At 39.7% G+C, this 18639-nt stretch overlaps 1 protein-coding gene and 1 non-coding gene across 10 annotated transcripts in view; one reads left to right on the top strand and one right to left on the bottom strand.

Moving 5' to 3' along the window:
• MEIS2 (Meis homeobox 2) overlaps nt 1-18639 on the top strand; it is a 234088-nt gene that overhangs the window by 45528 nt on the left and 169921 nt on the right. The window lies entirely within an intron of this gene.
• Nucleotides 16673-16779, bottom strand: LOC133770649 (U6 spliceosomal RNA). The gene has a single exon (XR_009867359.1). It is a non-coding gene; the product is annotated as a U6 spliceosomal RNA (small nuclear RNA).

Raw genomic sequence — 18639 nt, 5'->3', positions numbered from 1 at the left:
ATCAACCACAAACACTTTAACCAACTGAATGATTCAGCAGGTTAGTGTTATAGAAGGATGGAAAATTCTGGATTAAGGTAGGCTCCAAAGTCTCAGGGGTAGCCATCACAGGACACAGCCTTCTGTGTTTTCAGGGGCTGGTTCTGACTCCTGTCTGTGTCTCTTGTTGCTGGGCACATCACTCACTAGCTCCAAGCTCAGTTTCTTCATATGTAAGACGAAAGATCAACGCTCATAGGATGTTGAGACTTAAATGAGGTAACTAATACAAAATGCATCTGAATGTCTAGAAGAAAGTAAGTGCTCAATAGATATTATGTTAATGTTTTATAGGAAGTATGTACAGTGAAAATTTTCTACAGGTGCATTATAGGATATATGCTTATCCAGCTATGGAAGATGGATGATTCTGTCCATCAACATCCCTTAGGATTAAGGGAATGGAGTCTCTGAGTGCGGAATGTTGTAGGCAAGCATACAGGTTAAAAATGATTAGGTTTGGGAGCTGGAAGACCATGCCTTCACCACGCCCCTATCTGACCACACCTGTGTGCCCATGGGCCAATCAGGTTAATTAACCACTCCCCTTTGGAAGTTGATTAAAAGCCTGAGACATGTGTGTTCCCGCTCTTCTTTTGACTTTTTGGCCTTTTGCCAGTGTGGGCCCCTGCACCTCCAGGGTACCTGGCCTTTGGGCCACCTGCCCTGTGCTTCCTGGCCTAGATGCTCCTCCACGTGGTTGGCTTCTGATACTCGGCATGAACCCAGATTTCCCTCTCTCCTTTAGATAGGGCCCTCACTCTCCTATTCATCTTTCTCACTGAATAAAAACTTTAAATGTAAATATATATATATATATACATATATATACATCCCTATTTAGAAACATGTAAAATCTTCCACTTGCTAATTATTCATTGGTAAGTTTTTAAAGATTTATTTATTTATCTGAATGGCGAAGTGACAGAGACAGAGGGAGAAACAGAGAAATAATGTCTACCCACTGGTTCACTCTCCAAATACCCACAACAGCTGAGGCTGGGCCAGGCTGAAGCCACAAGCCAGGAACTCCATCTCTCCCATGTGGGTGGCAGGAACCCAGGTACTTGGGCTATCATCTGTTGCTTCCTAGGCATATTGGCAGGAAGCTGCCTCAGAAGTGTGAAGTAGCCAAGATTCAAACCAAGCATTCTGATATGGGTTGAAGGCATCTTAAGTGGCAGCTTAATTTACTAAGCCACAATATCCACCCCCATTGTCAAGTTTTTAATATGTAAAACACAATTTCTCATAGGCTAGGGCTTCCATTATTGGTATTATTTCCATTTTAAGGAATTTGCAAGAGTGAAGCTAGATATATTAATAAAAACAAGTAAACTGAAAAATAGAAAAAGTTAAAGAAACACCATATCATTATTGCTATTTAAAAAAATGTTTTTCTTTTAAGATGTATTTAATTTATTTTAAAGGCAGAGTTACAGAGAGATTTTCTGGCTGGTGGTTCACTCTCCAAATGGCTGCAAAGGCCAGGACTGGGCCAGATCAAAGTTAGGAGCCAGGAGTTTCTTCAGGGTCTCCTATGTGGGTACAGGGACCCAAGCACTTGGGCCATTGTTCACTGCTTTCCCAGGTTCATTAGCAGGGAGCTGCATCAGAAGCAGAGCAATCAGGATTCTACAGGCACCCATATAGGATGCAGGTGTCACAAGTGGTGATTTTACCTGCTATACCATTATTGCTATTAAAATTGGAAATACTCCTTTATGACATTATCATTTTGGTTGATCAAAAATGGTCCAATGCTATCAAGTAAGGTGGTTTAACCTGGGGCCAGCGTTAGGGCGTAGCTATGTAGGCCACTGCCTGTGATGCCAGCATCCTATATGAGCACCAGTTTGAGTCCCAGCTGCTCCACTCCTGATCCAGATCCCTGCTAATTGCCTGAGAAAGCAGTGAAAGTGGCCCAAGTTCTGGGAGACCTGGAAGAAGCTCCTGACTCCTGGCTTTGGCCTAGCCTGGTCCTAGCCGTTGTGGCCTTTTGGGGAATAAACCAGTGAGTGTAAGGTCTCTTGCTTTGTTGCTTTGTCTCTTCCTCTCTGTAACTCTTCCTTTCAAATAAATAAATCTTAAAAAGAAAAAGGTGGTTTAACCTAATAATATTAATAGGCTAAAAGTAATGGAAAGTGCTTCAGACATTCCAAGAAATTGGCAAAACATGAACTTACTTGCTGTTTCTCTTAAGTGGATATAACAGTATATACTGCTTGTACTTTGTTGTGGGAATCAGTAAATTAAAAAAAATTGAAAGCTGAAAACCCATTATATGATATACTTTTATCTGTAATTATACATTTTTAAGCTGTGACACAAGCCTCACAATAACTAGCCCAGTTATAATGTTCCTAATGTCTTGTGGTTGATATATACTTATAGAAGATATCAACTTCACTTTTCACTGGAATAATACATCAACTGTAGAGAAGCCAGAAATTTTAGTGAAAATCTTAAAATATGTCTTCAAAATGGAATTTTCTTCTAGGTAATACAGTTTTTTCAGGTTTTTGGTAATTTAAATAGTACAGCACTTTTGGGAGTTTCACATTTGGCTTATAATCTGAATTTTCACATAGTGTAAGACTCAGGATGCAAATAGTTAGGAAGTTATTACCAATTTTAGATCTGCATGATGCATATTGGACCGTTATCATTCAGCAATGCTAAGACCCTCTGTTCGGAATAGTTTTACCATTTTGAAGTGATGTTGGCCCCTCTTCAGTGAGTACTGACTGGTGATAGAAATTGTGTTGTACTGGGTCAGCAGTGAATTCCTCACTCAAATGGTGTCGAGTCAGCCGGTTTTTAATTTGTTATCTTCTCAAGAGTGCATTCACCGACTTTATCACTGAGAAGAATGACTCCCTAGCCTAGTGTGATCAAGATCCGGAAATTTGCTGCGTCAGCATATGAAGGTTGGACTGCTATTTGATTGGTGGCTCTTAGGTCTGATCTTACAGCAGAGATGTCAGTTCTCTCATAGGCTGGTTCAACACAGGTAAATGAACAAACCTACCAAAAGAGCAAGCTCTTTCTTTTCTTCATGGGAAATGGTGGAACAACATTTTTTCTCATTGAACAAAAACCATCTGGTTCCTATTTTATGACCTAACAGGGCTGAATAAAGTTCACACTCGTGCCCTCGTCTTGTCTTTCTTCGTGGCTGGGTTTAGGGGTATGCTATAGAGAACTAACAGTTATGTGGCTTTCAGCTTCTCATCTTTCTTTCTTTTAAAAAATTTCATTTATTTATTTAAAGTCAGAGAGAAAAATCTCCCATCCTCTGATTCACTTCCCAAATGCCTACAATAGCCAGGACTGAGCCTGGCTGAAGCTAAGAGCCCAGAACTTATCCGGGGCTCCCACATGATGATAGGAACCTAAGTACTTGAGCCATCACCTGCTGCCTTTCAGAGTGAGCATTAGCAGGAAGCTAGAATTGGAAATGGAACCAGGCATTCCGATATGGGATGTGAGCAACTTAACTGCTGTGCCAAATGCCCACCCCTCAGCTGCTCACCTTCCTAGGAGAGTCAGATGGTAGCAAACAGTAATATTTTCCATGTAGTAGCATAGAGGCCCCTTGTTTTCTTTTCTGGAAAAAGGAGGAAATTTTTTCCTTAAGTAAATGCATTTTCCAGTCAGTGGTGACTGTTTTTTCATTTTTTCCCCATGTGGACATACCTTAAAAACAAATGAAAACAGAAAGGAAAAAGAGAATGATGTGAAAATAACCTTTATTGATTATCTAATATGAGTCAAATATCACATATCTCAAAATCAGATGAGTCACTGGCTGTGATCAGGCATCAGTAAGGGACTGCACTTAGCCAGTTTCAAAGCCAGCAGGTGCTGTTTCTCCCATTTTACATTTTTAAAACATGAATTCCATTTCTTCATGGAAATAGAGGCTGTGTGGTACAGTAGGGAGTAGAGTTGAGTTCAAAAGAGGCTGCTGTGTTGGCAACTCACCAGCTGATTTTAGGTAGATTTCATAGCCTGTCTTCATTTCCCACTTACATTAGATAGAAATTAACACTAGCAAACTCAGAACTGCTCTGGGATGAGATGATGCCTATCCTACTGGCACATAGTAGGTGTTCCATAGATGTTAGCTGCCTTTATTTTTATGTGATTGATTCAAGAATTATCTCAAGGCATGGAGCTGGCCAGGAGGATGTGTGTGTGTGTGTGTGTATGTATATATATGTAATTTCTCATTAAATTTTCAATCTTAAAAGTGCTCAGTTTTTCATGAATGGTATCCTATTCCTCTGAAACGGACCAAGAACTCCAATGTGGTGTGAGATCTTCTTAGGAGGAATGAGTTAATCCTGAATTCCCTCTGACATTTTTTTAAAAATGTTTTTACTGCGGCAGGTATCTGGCACAGCAGTTAAGATGTCACTTGAGATGTCTGCATCCCATATTGAAGTGCCTAGGTTCAAATCTGAGCTCTATTCCTGCTTCCTGCTAATGAACACCCTGGGAGGCAGCAAGTGATGGCTCAAGTATTTGAGTTCCTACTACCATGTGGGAGACATGCATTGACTTCTGGGCTACTAGCTTTGGTCCGGCCTAACTCCAGATATTATGGGCATTTGGGAAGTAAACCATTGGATGGAAGTTCTTTCTGTCTTTGTCTCTATACCTTTAAAATAAATAAAATAAATTTAAGGAATGTTTAAACAGCTTATTAATAGTTATTCAGTTACCTTTTTAATTATTATTGGAGTCTTTTTCTTGGAAATTAAATAGTTCTTTACTGATAGTGTCTGTCAATGAGATTTAACCAATGGAGAAAAATATTTTTCTGTAAAATCTGCAAAGTGCATTCTGACTGTCCATTTTCATCTTTATGAAGTACAAAACATTGTACAAACAGTAAGTTTACAAATATCAAATTGGACATCTCTCATACCATCTTTCAAATGCTGCCCTAAATATTTTTCTTAAAGACTTTATTTATTTGAGAGGTAGAGTTACTAACACAGAGAAGAAGAAGCAGAGAGAAAGGTCTTCCATCCTCTGGTTCACTCCCCAAATATCTACAACGTCCAGAGCTGGGCTGATCAGAAGCTAGGAGCCAGGAGCTTCTTCCGGGTCTCCCACATGGGTGCAGGAGCCCAAGCACTTGGGCCATCTTGTACTGCTTTCCAAGGTTATAGCAGAGAACTGGATTGGAAGAGGAGCAGCCCAGATGGCACCCATATGGGATGCTGGCACTGCAGGTGTAGGCTTAGCCTACTATGCCCCAGCACTGGACCTTGCCCTTAGTATTTCCATCCTTTCAGAACTTCACTGCAAACCTGGGAGAATCCCCACCCCCAGTTCTCTATATTCCATGCTATACCTTCCACTAAAACCTAATTTATTCCAAATAACGTATTTGTGGAGATTTAACTATATAATTCTCTTAGCATTTCATCAACTTAATTGAAGTATAATTTCCAGATAAAAAAACTGCACCCACTTAAAGTATACAATTTGATGAATCTCGACATTCATGTATATTCATTGTATATATTCATGAGACCAGCAACACATCAAGATATTACGCAGTGGGCAGGTGTTGTGGCACAGTGGGTAAAGCTGCCACCTGCAACCCTGCTGCTCTACTTCTTATCCAGCTCCCTGCTAACAAACCTGGGAAAGCAGCCAAAGATGGTCCCAGTATTTGGGCCCCTGTCATCCATGTGGGAGACTAAAATGGAGTCGCTTCTGGCTTCAGCCTGGCCTAGACCTGATTGTTGTGGCCATTTTGGGGAGTAAACCAGCAGGTGGAAGATTAATTGTGCGTTCTCTCTCTCTGCCTTTCAAATAATTAACTTTTTTTTTAAAAAGACTTTGCACAGTTTCATCACCACCCAAAAATTTCCTTGTGTCCTATTTTAGTTTATTCATCCCTTTGCACATGTCCTCAAGCAACTGTTGATTTGCTTTGGGTCATTATGAATTTGTTTCCAATTTCTAAGACTTAACATATTTGGAATCATACAGTATATAGTCTTTTGCTTTTTGTTTCATCCCCTCAGCATAATAATTTCGAGATGTAACATATTGCATCTATCAATAGTCTAAGCCTTTCCATTATTGAGTAGGATTTCAGTGGAAATGAAAAATGCCTTTTATTTATTTATTTATTTTATTTATATATATTATATGCATGTATGTATGTATGTATTTGAAAGGCAGAGTTACAGAGAGAGAGAGAGAGAGAAAGAAAGAAAGAAATCTTCCATCTGCTGGCACACTCCCCAAATCGCCACAACAGCCGGAGCTAGGTGGATCTGGAGCTGGGAGCCAGGAGCTTCTTCTGGGACTCCCATGTTGGTGCAGGGGCCCAAGTACCTGGGCAGTCTTCTGTTGCTTTCCCAGGCACGTTGGCAGAGAGTTGGATTGGAAATGGAGCCGCTGGGACTCAAATTGGTGTCCACATGGGATGCTGGTGCCGCATTACCCACTATGCCACAATGCCAGCCCCATGCATCTACTTTTTATTTATTTGAGAGGCAGAGAAAGGGTTATATGGGGAGAGAAGCAATAGGGAGGAGGAGTGGAGAGAGAAGAGAGAATGTTCCCATTTTCTGGTTCAAACTCCTAATGCCTACCATGACTGGAGCTGGGCCAGACCAAACTGAGACTCAATCCAGGTCTCCCACATGGATGGCAGAAGCACAATAATTTGAGCCACCACCACTACTTCCCAGGAAGCTAGAGTCAGGAGCCAGAGCCAATATCAAACCCAGGTACTCTGTATAAGTTGGAGGCATCTTAACCACTAGGCTAAATTCCTGGCCCCATCCACTCTTTCAGTCAAAGATTAGGTACAAACTATATACATAATATTATGAAAAAATTACTGATATATTTTGTGAATTGAAGAAACTTACCCATAATTGCATAAAAAATTGTAGAAATGGTGTGTGTGTGTTTGTATGTATGTGCAAGCATGCATGTGTGTATGTGTGCAAGTTGCTTGGAATTATTCTGAACATTTAATTAAACCTTAAAAGATTAAATGATTTGGGCTATGGTTCCTCTATGATGTGACAGAATTGACAGTGGAAAATGACTAGTTTTATTTATTTTTAAAAAGATTTATTTATTTATTTGAAAAGCACAATTAGAGAGATTGAGATCTTATATCCGCTAATTCACTCCCAAATGGCTGCAATGGCTGGGGCTGGGCCAGGATAAAACCAGGAGCCAAGAGCCTCATCCAGGTCTTCCATCTGGGTGGCAGAGGTCCACATCTTCCACTGCTTTCCCCAGTGAATCAGCAGGGAGCTGGATTGGAAGAGGAGCAGCTGGGACTCAAACTCAAAACATAGCGGGCACTCATGCTGCTTAACCTGTTGCCCCACAACACCAGTCCCATGGACTAGTTTTAGTATTAAGGTCAATCTACTTTACATAATGTGTACATTCATAATATGAGTAATATAAAATTAATCAGAAATAGTTTTTTAGTACCTATGTTTGTCTGTATACATATTAGTAAATGGCCTTGAAATCCCAATTTTTTTAAGCAATATTTTGAAAAGATTATGGATACCTTCACACTCAGTTACTAGGCGTTGATATTTCTTCCACCTGGATTCTTTGTATTGCATGGTCAAAATCTTATTTGTAATATAAAGTTTTATTGATATATAGTTCATGTATTATACAAATCAGCCATGCAGAGTGTAAAATTTAGATTTTAATATTCACTGAGTTATGCAACCATTAACATAATTAATTTTAGAATATTTTGCTACCACCCCAAAAATCCTGTACCCATTAACATCATTTTCCTTTTAAAATGTACTTTTAAAATTATTTATTTATTTCATTTGAAAAGGAGAGAGCAGCAGAGAACTGGTGATCTCCCATCTGCTGGTTCACTTCCCAAATGCCAGCTACAGCCAGAGCTGGGCCAGGTGGAAACTGAAAACCAGGAACTCAGTGTAGGTCTTCTACATTGATGGCAGTGACCTGTGTACTTTAGCCATCACCTGCTGCCTCCTAGAGTTGCGTTAGCACGAAGTTGAAATTGAGAGCAGACCTGGGACTTGAACCCAGGCACTGAGTTGTGGAATGCTTGTGGCACTAACTGTATCTTAACCACTGTTGTAAAAATCTTCCCCTAAAATGTACCTTTAAAGGACACCTGTGTCAGTGATTCTTTAGCACATAGGCTATATGAAGAATAATCAGGGCCAGCACTGTGGCGTAGCAGGTAAAGCCGCCGCCTGCAATGCCAGCATCCCATATGGGTGCCGATTCTAGTCCCGGCCGCTCCACTTCCTATCCAGCTCTCTGCTATGGCCTGGGAAAGCAGTAGAAGATGGCCCAACTCCTTGGGCCTCTCCATCCACTCAGGAGCTCCTGGCTCCTGGCTTTTGATCGGCTCAGCTTCAGCTGGAGCAAGCATTTGAGGTGTGAACCAGTGGATGGAAGACTCTCTCTCTCTCTCTCTCTCTGCCTCTCCTTCTTTCTCTCTGTAACTCTGACTTTCAAATAAATAAATAAATCTTTTTTGAAAAAAGAATAATCAACCTGTGCTGTCTTAGATTATTCTTATTAAGAAGCCACATTGTTTCCCTAATGCTGTTACATATGTTATGGATATCCATTTGCATTACATTTTACGTGCTTGCTCTCAAATCCTAGCATTAGATTTATTTCAAGCAATCATCTTAAATAAGATGCCTAAATACATAATTCCTGCTTTTAGATGTCAGTAATTTACTTTATAAACTTCTTAAACAAAAATTCAAGGTTTAATTAGGAGTGAAAATGGTCTTTGAAAAAATGTACAAAATATAGGGGTTTTTAAAAAGATTTATTTATTTATGAAAAGCAGGGTTACAGAGAGAGAGAGAGAGAAAGATCTCCCATCTGTTGGTAAACGCCACAAATGCCCACAAGAAACAGGACAGGGCCAGGCTGAAGCCAGGAACCAGGAGCTTCCTCTGGGTGTCCGCAGTGCCCAAAATGGGATGTTATGTTGTCACTGCAGGCCATGGCTTTAACCCATACACTGCAGCACCAGCCTCACAAAATAAAGTTTTGCAGTAGTTCATAAGTATGGTCTAGATCTAATATGTTAATAATTTAAAAAATATTTACTGGGGATGGCACTGTGGCATAGTAGGTTATACGTCTGCTTGAAATGCTGGCATCTCATATGGTTGCTTGTTTGAGTCCCAGGTGCTCCTCCCTCCCTCCCTTCTTCCTTCCTTCCTTCCAAATATACAACTTTTGGAATATGGTTATTCTCCCCTCCATACCTGCCCTACACCCCTCTTCCTCCCCTCTCTTCCTTTCCCAGTCCCATTCTCCATTAAGATTCATTTTCAATTAATTTTATACACTGAAGACCAAGTCTGTACTAAGTAAAGATTTCAGTAATTTGTGCACATACACACACACATACACATACACACACACAAAGAAAAAACCTGCTCTACTTCTGATCCAGCTCCCTGCTGGTGGCCTGGGAAAACAGTGGAATGGAAAACCTCTTTCGCTGTCTTTCCATCTTTCTGTCTGTAACTCTGCCTCTCAAATAAATAAATAAATAAATAAATCTTAAAAAAAATTTGTCTAAAACTGGAGCCAGCATTGTGGCATAGCGGATAAAGCAGCCACCTGCAACTATTCAAGAGCGCTATTCAAGTCCTGGCTGATTCACTTCTCATCCAGCTCCCTATTATTGTGCCTGGGAAAGCAGTAGAGGATGGCCCAAGTACTTGGGCCCCTGCACCCAAGTGGGAGATCCAGGAGAAGCTCCTGACTCCTGGCTTTGGGCCGGACCAGCACCGCCTCTTGCAGCCATTTGGGGAATGCACCAGCAGATGGAAGATCTCTCTGTCTCGCCCTCTCTCTCTATATGTAATGCTTCTTTGACCAAATAAATAAATAAATCTTTTAAAAAGAATTTTACCTAAAAATAATTATCAATCTTATAACACTGGGTTTTGTTTTTTTTGTTGTTGTTGTTGTTGTTCTATATGTAGTTATGACTAGCTTCCGAAATACTTCCTAAAGGAAATACTGAAGGCATCTCAATCTAGTTGTCTTAGCAAACATTATTATTAGAGAGATGGCTGTCTTTTCTATTTTCATAAGAGGTTGTTATGAGGGTTTTTTTGGCATTATTTAACATTGCTAGTTTCAGAGTTGCACTTTTATTAAGATATTCTGTTTTCATTTTTAGAATAATTGGCCAAGTGAGAGAATATTTTTAAAAAATCTTTTTGTTTTTATTGTTTGGCTCCTTGAAATAATACCTACTGGTAGACATTCACTGAGAAATATAATCTTAAGAATTCAAACTGATGAAATTTTATATTATAAAAATGTGTTCTTCATATTTTTGTTTTAGATAGCAAATATGATAATAAGTACTTTAAAAATGGAATTAAATAATTTCTGCTATAGATAGAATCGTGACTTTTTTGTTATTCCCTTTTTTCAAAGGATTTTATTTGTTTATTTGAAAATCAGAGTTAACGGGAATTGGGGAGAGAGAGAAATCGTCCATCTGCAGATTCACTCCCCAGTTGGCTGAAATAGCCAGAACTGGGCCAAGGCAGAAGCCAGGAGCCGGGTGCTTCTTCTGGGTCTCCCACATGGGTGGCAGAGATCCAAGCAATTGGGCTCTCCTCAACTACTTTCCCAGGTCATTAGCAGGGAGCTGGATCAGAAGTGGAATAGCCAGGACACAAACCAGTGCCTGTATGGGATACTGGCATCACACGTGATGGCTTTAACCCACTATGTCACAATACTGGTTGCTTGTTATTCTTTGTAACAAGCTTATTATTGATTGTTCTTTAGTATTTCATTTAATATTAAAATATGCTAAAAGAGAAAATAAGATGTAAAAAATCCTGTAGTTAATAATAAAATGAGAATATTACTGTCAATGTGTACTAAACCATATAGATTTGACATAGTTTATACATTTTTGGTAGCAGCCTAGTTATATTCTAGTTTTTGTGTAAAATGTTAAAAATATATTAATGGCCTTCCTAGGAAATTCTGCTTGCCAGTATAAAGGCCATATCTTTCATTGAAAGACCTGTTGATTCAGAGATGTTAGCCAGCTATCTTTACCAAAACACTTTACAATGCTAAAAATAGTCCACTTCAGTTAAATATGGATATTTTTAAAAAGAAAATCCCAGTTAGACTGCAACAGAAGGACATTTTGTGTGACAATATTTTGCATGATTAAAAATTTAAACAGAATAACAGCTATTTATATTTACAGTTACATGAGAGTAATTACTAAAGCAGACAAAATACTTACAGCATAATTTAATAATGTTTTCTTCCAGCAAAGGTGCCAAAATTGTTATTTGCATAATTTTTACAATTTGTACTGAAACATAGCTAAGTGAAATTGGGAAGACATCTCTCCGACCACCTTTCTTCTTCCATAAGAGATGTGGGAAGGAGACTCCTATATCATAACATCTCATTTTTGTATAATTTTTCATAAAAATGTGACCCTCATGTCAAAGCATTAAGTGAAAGAGATGTGTTCCATTCATACTTTCTCTTTTAGGGTTCTTACCACCAAGGCCAGCCTCAGCCCAACTTGAAGGCTCCTAATTATTACGTTTACTGGTTCGAAGATTAGCCTTCTGAGAGGCACATGCAGGGCTGTTGGTAACTTGATCAGCGTGGTCTTCTTTTGGTCTTAGTCTCTTTCTGGTTCTTTGTATCACAGGAGGGAGATGATGGTATCTGGCACATTCCTAGGATGACTTGAAGATAGCAGCCTTCTGTGTTTAGGGCTGAAAGATTGTGAACTCTGTTAGCTGAAATGCCACTCTGGGGAGGTGAACAGAACATTAAAGAAGCGTTAGCTGTAGGTTCAGTAGTGCAACTAGAGTCAAATTTGAGAGCTGGGACTTGAGTGGACGTTTGTCCCTGCTTTCCACCTTAATAAAATCTGAGTGTTAACTGTGGAAAAGGGCACAGGAGAGATCACTAAAAATGAATCATTAGAGTCCCCAGAAGAACTTTATTATGATAGACTGTGAATAACTCCTGTACTTTTCTGTGTGCTTATCAGGTAACTGGGTAACAAGTACATTCTGTTATCCTGCACCACAGAGATTAAACAATCTGAATTTTAACGGCAGAGGAGTATGCTTTCCTACAGGAATCAGTCAGTATCCTTCAGGGAATTCTGTGAGAGACATGGGAGAATAGCTATCCTTTCTTAAAATATTTCCAAATTTGTGAGTGAACTAAATATATACATTTCAAATGAGAATGAATGAAACATATATATTTCAAATGAGAATAACCAAATTAAGTGAAGAATCAGCAAAGAGTGTTGGAAGCTTTCCTTCGCTTCTGCTATAAGGGATTAGAGGGTTCCAGTCAATAAACAAAGCCGTTTTATGGCTCCTGACGGGTAAATTGAGGGGACTGATTTGGTCAAGCACCAGTATGAGGATGTTTCTGTTCAACAGTTAACAGGATTCAACATGATATGGAAAATACAGGCGTGCAAAACTATACTACGACGCTCACGTTGCCAGCGAAAGCCTAAAACACAGCCCCATTTACATATGTGTCCATCTGTCTGTTTTTACACTTTATTTTTCCAACCAGTGGGTGAAGTGGTTTTCATCCAAGCTGCAGTCTGAATTTTTTTTTCACCCACTGCTTTCCATCATATCCTATAGATGCATATTTTAAAGTGCATGTTATTTGTCTCTGGACGCACATTTGCACAGTCTTGGCTGAGTTTCCAGTTCTCTCCTGGAAGGTTAGCTCATCTCGCAGGTCTGTCCTCTCTGCAATTGCCTGTACCAGCCAGATTGTCCCTGGCTCCCTCAGTTCGGGAGCAGTTGTGGCCTTCTCTAGGTTGCAGAAGGTACCCCCTGCACCCCACGCTGGAAGGCCCCAGGGAAAGCTGCCACAGGGCCACAGTCTGGGGCCAGCCGGCCGTTGAGAATGGAAGTGCTTTCGCTCTCTTCACTGGAGAGGCTGCGTAAATCCTGTGTAAATAGAGGGAGGATAACAAAGAATGAGCCCCTGCAGCTCTGAGCATTTGGAGCCATTTGGGGCTGAATTTGCTAAATGCTGCTTATACCGCCTGAAAAGTTGAAGAGAAAGGAGCATAAAATCCCCTCTTTTTTTCCCTTTCTGCTCCTACCCCGGGGGGAGGGTGTTCGGGACCAGGGAAGCCTGAGGTAAGCCCATGTCGACTTGTTTTTTCAGTGATCTTTTGAGTGTGAAAAAGGTGGCCTGGGTCACTGTCCTCTCTTTAATGTTGGAAAACCCACACGGTTAGTAAATGTTGCATGTAAACGCAAGCATTTCATCTCTTCTGCTCCCCTCCATGCTAGTGGGCCATGAACTAGTCAGTTGAAAAATCACAGAAAAATTTCACTTTAACATGTCCAGACAGTTAGGCACAGCAGGAGAGTAAAAGAGATCAGTAATTAGCAAGTCTCACGTCTGGCCCCTCACTCCCCCTGTGTCTCTAGGTCTACAGCCCCAGTCTTCCCCAAAATGAAGTGATGTGAAAAAAGGTAAATGGCTTGTGGGGGAAAATGTACTTTGCTCATGGTTCTTGGAAGGCAGGTTTTGTAGGGCTACATTCTATACAGAACTAAGAGGAACCCCTCTCCTGTCTTCCCCTTCCTCCCTTCCATCTTTCTCTTTCATCTTCATCTTCATCGTATTTGAAATCCCAATGCAGGTTTCTCAGAGGCAAGCTCTAAATTAAACTCCTGGAAGGTCGTCCCTGACAACTGCTGAAAGAAAATATCTTTTGACTCTTAGTACATTTTAATTCTGTTTTCAGAGTACTATATTAAGAGGTGGGGGGAAGCATAAAGAAATGATGACAGAAAATTAGTCTGCAAAGTACTGCGTGTTGCAGTTCCATGGCTCTATGTTATATTTCATTTTTTTCTTTAATGTTTCCAAATAAACCACAGAGCCTGGGCAGCGGGCAGCCCCCACTCTCCCAGCACTCTCTCTTCCCCACTGAAGTAGGGCACATAGGAGATGGAGCCCCATTTTCATAAACAAGGCATGACACATGATTCAGATCATCTCTGAGGAGGACCAGGCGTATGCTCCCACAGTGATACACCAGGCCTGGTATGTGTGACCCAAGGCCTGCCAGCAAGGGGGTATAGAGAAGGGAGCCCAAGACTTGGTGACTACTAAAAGTGAGGAAATCTCCCTCATGCGCATTTCTTCAAAGCAGGTTATATATTCTTATCAGGCCTTGATAATTCAACTGGAGGCTTTTGCTACCAATTTGTCCATTCCTCTACATTGGAGTGTTTATTCTATGTCAGGACTTGGAAATCAGAAATGAATAAAGCACTTCTCTTGCCTTGCAGAGGCTCACAGACAAATTATTGAAGATATACATTTCAAAAACAGAATTGTAAATATGACAGAGATAAGAACAAACTGCTAAATAAATAGTAGTATAGTATGATAACTCTACTGTTGGGAGCTTGGGAAATCTTGATAAAGGAGATTCCTTTTCAAATGGATTTTGAAGGTTGAGTAGGAGTTTGTTAAAGGAAAATGAGAAAAGGGAAAAGGGAAAAAATGAAGAGAAAGAGCATTCTGGACCAGTGGAAAGGAATTAACGGCATGGAATCTTGAAAGATCCCACTTAAAACCCATTAGATGTTCCTGTTTTAATATTTAATTTGTGCTGTAGATCCATACAAAATAATAATGGCTCTGTAGATACCAGGTATACTTGTCTGTGTAAAAATGTGCATATGCTTATTTCTTGTTTCATATTTATTTCAAATTGTACTTTCACCACTACCCCTGTGGGATATGAATGGGTCTCTCTCTTAGGACTGATTTTTTTCTGCCGGGAGGGCTAAGGTGGAGTTTAGCTTCACAGCTCACATTTTCTTGTGCTCCTAACGGTCTGTGGGAGAGGGAGGAGGATGTGGGTGTAGGCTCTGAAGGAGAAATGCCACTCTGCCACTTTCTGTGTGACCTTTGACAAGTTACTTTCTTTGAGTCTCAGTTTTCTTATCTGTAAAATGGAGTTAATAATAATAGTTATTTCCCTCATTTGTTGTGAAGATTAAATCAGGATTGGAACATTGCAAGTACCCAACAAAAGTGCCTTGTGGTAATGATGACAATGAAAATGACAACAGTATTGAGAAAGAGAAGACAATGTACTAGAGATAAAGAATGGATGTAAAAAACACCTATCTAACATTAAATAAAGACTTTTTTTTACTATATCTTTCATTTTTAAAATTTTATTTATTTTTATTTTTTCAACTTTTATTTAATAAATATAATTTTCCAAAGTACAACTTTTGAATTATAGCAGCTTTTCCCCCCATTACCTCCCTCCCATCCACAACCATCCCATCTCCCACTCCCTCTCTCATCCCATTCTTCATCAAGATTCATTTTCAATTATCTTTATATACAGAAGATCAAATTAGTATATACTAAGTAAAGATTTAAAAACTGAATAAGGGCAGGTTTGTGCCATGAAGGGTTTGAGTACCTGTGTGAGTCCCATCTGGTTCAGATCTACCTCTCTGTTGATATGCCTAGGAAAAGCAGCTGATGATAGGAAAGCCCACGTACTTTGGCCACTGCCACTCATGTGGGAGACCCTGATGGAGTTCCAGGCTTCTGACGTCAGCCTGGCCCAGACCTGCATGTTGTGGCCATTTGGGGAGTAAATAAGCTGATGGAAGTTCTAGCTATCTCTCCCTCTCTGACTCTCGTTCTCTTTCTTTGTGTCACTCTGTCTTTCAAATAAATTTTTTTTCTAAAAAAGAGCTGAGTAAATTTATACATGTATATGCATATATATGACCAGAGACAAAAATATTCAACTAATATGTTATACTTATGTACAAATTGGTGAATTATTTTAAAAAGCCACAGTTTAATTTTATACACATATATAGTTTTATAATTAGGGGTAAATATGTAAGTACGTATTGATGAATATACCTAATTCTTAGAAACATGTTTGAGAAGAGATCAATGTATTTCTCTTTCTATTTATTTGTATGTGGGAATGAAATAAGTGGAATTTACATTATGCAAAGCAAAAATGATAATGACTATAGTGCATTTTTATTGCTCAAAAAAAGAAATGGCAAAAAAAAATCCTTGTTTTTTCTAGTGAGCTATCATGCTTTATTAACATATATTTTGTGGGACTATATTTACCTATTCAACCTGGTCCAAAACTAGGAGGCGTGATGATTAAGCAGTGCACATGAGCTTATCTAAAAGAAGTGCAAATTTTATAAAGATTTATTTATTTGCTTGAAAGGTAGCATTACAGACAGAGAGAGGAAAAGACAGAGAGAACTTCCATCCACTGGTTCATTCCCCAGATGGCTGCAATGGCTGGAGTCAAGGAATCAGGAGCTTCTTCCAGGTCTCCCATGTGGATGCAGGGACTCAAGCACTTGGGCCATCTTCCACTGCCTTCCCAAGTCATTGGCAGGGAGCTGCATAGAAAGTAGAACAGCTGATACTTGAACTGATGTCCATGTGGGATGCTGGCACCAGAGAAAGAGGCTTAACCTACTATGCCACAGCACTGGCCTCTAATTTTTTTTTAGCACAAAAAAATATGGAATTCTTCACAAATTTGCATATCATCTTTGTGCAGAGGCCATGCTAATGTTGTATGTATCATTCCAATTTTAGTATATGTGCTGCCGAAGTAAGCACTAAAGTATAATTTTAATCACAGTTCTTGTGTTTAATAATACTACACAGTGATATCATCAAAGCCCATGACATCCAGACCATGTGGACAGTAGGTTCTCAAATACCTGTAGTGTCTCTTTGGCTCTGAGGGTCAGTCTGGAGTTGCACATTCTTGCTATACTGAATATATCTAAAGCCCTTGCAGGCACTGACTGACTTTGGGAAAAAAGTTTACACATTTCTGTTCGTGATCAACTTGAAACTGCTCTAGTTTAGTCTGAACTGCTGGGCCTTAGAACTAATCTCTTCTCTGCAAGGAGACCCTTTCCTGTGGAATCAAGCCTTGCCTGCATCTGTCATTGATAATAGAGTTCAGACAAGGTAATGCTTCCAAAAGTAAAACAATAATTTACAATGCTAATGCGAGAATACCAGTGGTAGTAGCCCTGGACTTGGTGTTGTCATGCCTGAGCTCCTGTTTATCCTTGAATCCATGGAGCTGGAGAAACTTCGACAAGGATTTAACCTGCAGGCCTCAATTTCCTCCATGTTAAAGGTCTGTCTTGAGAGAATGAAGTAAATAGGAGGAGATGGACTAGGATTGTCTTGGTTGTTCATTGTAGTTCTGAAAAGGCAAGAAGTCTTGGACTTATCATAACACGTGATTATGTTTTTGTCATTTAAAAGATTCCTCACCATATTTGAAATCTAAAATAGTTCTGTTTTCCACATGGAATGAGACACTATGCCAGTGAGAAGAAGTGACATCCTTTTGCCTGCATAGTTTTTATGATTGAGAATTTTATAAGTGGGGATTTCTGCTTTAACATCACATTGTGTGTCTATATTCTTCACTTATTCATGGATACATAACTATGGAATACAGATTTTGCCTATCCCTGGATGCCCATGGAATCCTAGGATTTAGTTTTCTGCAACTAGACTGTCTCTCAGTATTGCACTACCAGAGCAATGCCCTACTGGAAGCACAAGTATGGAAAGTATGTGTGCCTTCCTCAAGAGCATGGATGTAAATCCTGCTAGAAATGCTCTCAAAATACTTTAGAGTCTTAAAGTGGGAGAAGGACCCAGAGATTAGGTTCAGCAATAAAGGCAGACTAAAAGAATATTCTCTGTGACTTCCATCACTGGTTCTTAAGCTGGAGTAGGCATCAGAATCACCTGAAGGGCTTATTATACTCTGCTTGCTGGGCTGCACGCCTAGAGTTTCAGATTTAGTTGGTGGGGGTGGACCCAAGAATTTGCATTTCTCACAATTTCTTAACCAGTGTTCATGCTGCTGTTCCTCATTTTGATACCCAGTGTTCCAAAGCTTCTCTGTGTGTATGTGTTTAACCCCTATCAGAGAAAGATCAGAACAGAGTTGCCTTATGGAGAATGCCATGATTTTCCTACCATGAATAAGACCTATGAGTAACTGTAGTTACTCACCATGACCACTAACTTGATTTGGGGGAGTAAAGTAGAATTTTACCTGCTGGTGAGCTTACATCTCATTTCAAGTTGCATCATTGAATTCAGTGGCTTCCAAAAGCTAATGAACCAGTGCTAGACTGAGCAAACCCAAGGAACTTGTTAAAAATACAAATTTCTGGTCCTTGCCATAGGATATTTTGATCACTAAACCTGGGGAGAGGCCTGGGGTCCTTTGTTTTTAATAGATTCCCTTGATTTTTTAATCTACTTCAAATTTATCTGTCCACAGACCTTGAGTATTCCTTCTCATGGTCACAGACATCTGTATTGAATATCTTTGCCCAAAACTTAGGGTGTGCCCTTGGTCAAGGGATTAGCAACCTTTCAAAGAAGTATATTCTGTATTTATTCATTTGCTCCTTCCTTCCTTGCTTCCTTCCTTCC

The sequence above is a fragment of the Lepus europaeus genome, chromosome 11 (genome assembly GCF_033115175.1).
Source record: "Lepus europaeus isolate LE1 chromosome 11, mLepTim1.pri, whole genome shotgun sequence".
Taxonomy (NCBI): Eukaryota; Metazoa; Chordata; class Mammalia; order Lagomorpha; family Leporidae; genus Lepus; species Lepus europaeus.
The sequence above is the reverse complement of the archived record's forward strand: the minus strand, read 5'-3'. Positions and strand labels throughout refer to the sequence as shown.